Source organism: Syzygium oleosum, unplaced genomic scaffold (genome assembly GCF_021117445.2).
Source record: "Syzygium oleosum isolate NSW1041296 unplaced genomic scaffold, Sole_v2.1 Sole_v2.16, whole genome shotgun sequence".
Taxonomy (NCBI): Eukaryota; Viridiplantae; Streptophyta; class Magnoliopsida; order Myrtales; family Myrtaceae; genus Syzygium; species Syzygium oleosum.
Genome location: NW_026607500.1, coordinates 4,035,700 through 4,040,558, shown reverse-complemented (window position 1 = coordinate 4,040,558; position 4,859 = coordinate 4,035,700).

Genomic DNA, 4,859 nt, shown 5'->3' with positions numbered 1-4,859 from the left:
TTCCTCGTCGTCGTGATCTTGGATTAAGTGAGTAAAATTCCTAAACCCGGATTAGGACTGTTAGTGCGTTTTTCTGGACTGGTTTATGTATTATCGGTACAATTTGGACTGGCTTAGATAGTATCAGTGTGTATTTCGGACTGGGTTGAGGACGGATTGGTAGAAATTATCATTGGGAAATTTAGTGGATTAATGAGAATTATTTGGAGAGATTAATTGGATTAAATGACCAATTTAGGAACCCGTTGGAAAATTACCGGGTATATCCGGGTTGACTGATTGTACGTCAATTGTACGTAATTGTGGTTGATTTCGTACTGCTATGTCGTATGTGGTGTGGCTGAGTTTATGGAGTGCGATTGGCCATTGTTTGGTTTACAATGATTTACTGATTTGTGAATCGCACGTTAGGCCACAGGGTATTAATTGGGCCAATTAAGCATGTATTGTGTCATTGGGTGTCTGAATTATATTGGTGCTCGTGGTGCATTGCATTGCATAACATGGGCACGCATTGCGTATGCCAAGAGTGAGGCATGTGATGAAATTGTGCGAGAATGCGTGTCTGCCATGAGCATGTGATCACCTAAAATACCCTGAAGCGTTATACGCTGGGTTCAGATAATAATGAGTTGTGTGATCACCTAAGGACCTTTGGGTCATGACCTTCGAGTCGATACCGTCCTCATGTACTTTGAAGCAGGACGATGCCCGATACGTCCGGAAGGCGACCATCCTCATGCACTTTGAAGCAGGCTCTGGTTCGCAAGGAGAACAGTGTTGCGCCTCATGCACTTTGAAGCAGGCTAGAGACACTGGGCCAGATCGGTTGCTGCGCCTCATGCACTTTAAAGCAGGCTAGACGCACCGGGCCGTGAAAAATTGATGACTCGAGTCGTAATAAATAATAAATTGGGCGATTGCCAGTGTGCCAGTATGGGCCAGTGGGCCGGGAAATACACGTGACATGTCGACGACATTTGCATGCATGAACATGCATGGACTGGCATGCGAGTGTGTGAGCCTCGGTGCATGAGCATGTGATTGGCGTACGTGTGATAATATGTGCCACGTACGTGCCGTGATTATTATATATTGAAGTGCCTAATCTGCAGGGTCGGAGGATTATTTGATTGTTGTTACACTATGGTTTCACTTATTTATTTTCTGGTCAGGAGATTGCATGCTAGCCTAGCCTAGGTTTAGGGGTTGAACTCACTGAGATTTATCTCACGGTTGTATAAACCGAAACATTTCAGACCCCCAGCCGTAGGATGCCGAGGACACCACCTCTTTTTGGGATACCGCATCATATCCAGCGGTCGTCTAGCGTACATCCCTGTGGAGACAGAGCAGCCTATGTGAGATATTACTCGGTTTTGTTGTGAACGTGGAGGAGGATTACTACCACACCCAGGAGTACGTGGCTTGGTATTATAGGGGGGCTAACGGCATGACTGGACCGCCACTTTTGATCGAGTAGCTGCTGGTGTGTGCTTTTCACTATTGTTGTATAGTTGAAGGTTGTAAAAAGTTTTCTATGGCAATGCCAGTGTATATATATTTTCAGAGTTGTTTGATTGCTGGTTGTTCTACCTTGGTCTCATGTGTTTATTTGTACGAGTGTATATATATATATTTATATACGTGCTTCCGTATGCGATTGATCTCTGATTGGGTGTTGGGTCGGCGACGTTTCCTGGCAACGTTGCACCATAATCGACCATGATGGGATGTTGCGTTCCAGTGGGGTACGGGGCGTGACAGCGACGCCCTCGCCGGCCAAAGCGAGGGCGCGAAGCCCTCGCCCAGAGCCGACAAGGTTCGCTGGCCCTCGCCCATGGCCAGTGAAGGTCGGCCGGCCACCTTCACTAGCCCTAACTTCAAAACCCAGAAAAAAAACAAAGAAAAGGAAAAAAAAAGCGAAGAAGAAAAAAACCATAAAAATTTCAGAAATTATAAAAACATTATTTAAAAATATCAACGTCAACACAGCGCAGCGTCCACGTCAGTGGATGAAATGAAATGGTTTAGGATTGAATTGGCAAAGTTAAAAGGTTTAAGACTGAATTGACAAAAATGCAATATATTTAGGACTTTTTGGACAATTTTCCCGGTTTAGAACTGTTAATGCATTTTCTTGCCATTTCTCAATTGGCAAGAAATGAAATGGTTTGGGACTGAATTGGCAAAGTTGAAAGGTTTAGGACTGAATTGGCAAAAGTGCAATAGGTTTATAACTTTTTGGACAATTTTCCCATTTTAAACCTCATATAAAGTGGATGAAAAATGTTATGTATTGTCTACATACTCCATGCTTTTTCTAATCAAATTTACGTACATTTAGTTTGTCCAATCAAGTTGTTCTAGTTCCACAAATTTTATAAAGTCTATCCGACACAAAATCAGACCAAATTCGGCTGACGTGGCATCAAATGACCCCAAAGTATGATGTGAAAAAAATGTATGCATACACACATGGATGTGTGTGTGAAAAAATAGCCAATATAGACAGTATTGAAGTATGACTTGTTAACCTATGTTGACACTCGTGTGGACGTCTACATTGGGAAAAAATTAAGGGTTAATACCATGAAAAACCCCAAATTGGTACACTTGTGACAAATTTACCCCAAACTATTTTTTTTACCACAAAAAATCCTAAACTGGTACACCCGTGACAATTTTACTCTGAACTATTTTTTTGATCATTAAAAACCCTACACTGGTATACCTGTGATAATTTTAACTTCGAACTAATTTTTTGGCCACCAAAAATCCCAAACTGGTACACCTGTGACAAATTTACCTTCCGTTAGTTTTCGTTAAATTTTACTGTCAAATTGCGAAGTTTAATGACACGTGGTAATTGACATGTGTATCGGTTTTGGGTTTTACAGCTTTGTTTGTCACAAGTTTACCAATTTCTAATTTTTTGTGATATTAATATAATTTAACGGATACTAACAGAGGGTAAATTTATCACAAATGTACCAGTTTGGGGTTTTTAGTAGCCAAAAAATTAGTTCGGAGGTAAAATTGTCACAGGTGTACCAGTGTAGGGTTTTTGATGGTCAAAGAAATAGTTCGGGGTAAAATTGTCACAAATATACCAGTTTGGGGTTTTTGGTGGTCAAAATAATAGTTCGGGGTAAATTTGTCACAGGTGTACCAGTTTGGGATTTTTTGTGGTCAAAAAAATAATTCGAGGTAAAATTGTCACAGGTGTACCAGTTTAGGGTTTTTCGTGGTATTAACCCAAAAATTAATCATGTCGTACTCGCTACAATATCACTCGACGGTCATGTCAACTAGATTTGGCTGCATTTAGTGTCGGAGGGACTTTGATTAAAAAATTTGTGAAAAAGTAGAAGGGCCTCATTAGACAAATTAAAAATACAAAGATTGATTAGTTAACAAAGTAAAAATGAAAGTATAGGGACGAAAAGTAAAACCTCTTGTAAAATAATATTTGGCTCTTTCGTGGATCGTCAATGGGGCGATTTTTTTATATGGACACTGCTATGCTTTATTATTTTTCACCTCCGACATCTGATGATTTGGCTTTATTATTTCTTTTTCTTTTATTGGTATTTGGCTTTATAACTTTACTTTCATAATAGGACGATACTCACAATATTTGATTGGTATTAGAGCCAGTGTTGTCCTTTTCAACTGAGCGTGGTCAAAATTCAAAATTCCACAACCTGAGTGGAAATTGTATAAAACGTATCTCACTCTGCTCTCCCAAAACTCAGAGGAGCATTTCAATGAGTTCCACGATATCATCGTCTCATCTTGAACAGACTACTCCCTGAGAATCGACCACGATGAGATGGCGGCGTTTAAAGTTGGTCCTCTCGTCATTTTTAGGATTTAGGAACCTTGGCTATGTTTCTAGAACGACCACAGTCCGTAGATGATTTTTGATCCGATGGTTTCCAAAAATTCTTAGATCTATTAAAAGAACTTTCCTTCAGCAACTACAAGACAGTCCCGTCAGATTCATCCTCCGAAAATTGGGGAAAAAAGCCAACAGCCCTACAGTATCGTTGAATGGCATTAGCCAAGCCCAATCTTCGGAAATTGACTTTGATTATGCCTCATGTAAAACGTATAACAGTAGGAACCAAACCAGATTCACTGATTAACATGTGCATGGCAGCCTGTGGAGGCAGAAGTTCTTGTAAAAGAGCCCTTGGCATGCATTGAACCGATGAAACGAAAAATCTATAAACCAGATTCACTGATATAGCAGTAGCTTCCGTTGTACCAAAAAATGAAAGCTCCATACGCTTGTTCGTCACCGTCTTAAGACTACTTTCCATTTCACACAATATAATCCCTTCTTCTTTAAATGAAACGCCCTTCAAAATGTGTAATGTTGCTGAATGGAATCAATGTCCAAGCATTTCAGCTTGACCACTGATTCAACATGCCCTTTCAGAGTGTGCAGCTCGCCAAGCCTGTAACGACAGATTCTATTTGCCTTACCATCGCATGTAGGACTAAAATAGCATAAAAGAATTGGTGGCAGCAAATGTTTGACTTTTGTATTTACTATTTAGGAATAAGCTCCTATGCCTCGTAATACACGGCATGGCCTTTGAACATCAATTACCAGGCCAACCTCAGCATGTTGTTTGGCTTATTGTGCAATCTTGTAAGCCTCCCTGTAACTGCTCTAGTCAGTGAAAAGATCGCTGGTCTCAGGAGGCTGAGGCCATGTAGCGTCCTCCGCGCACTTGCTCACTAAATATGGATTTTAATTGGTCTGAACTAAACCCAAATGCCACCTACCAAACAATGCCTGCTCTTGTTTGGGCCGGCTGATGCAGTTTGGGCTGTTGTCAGGCGGA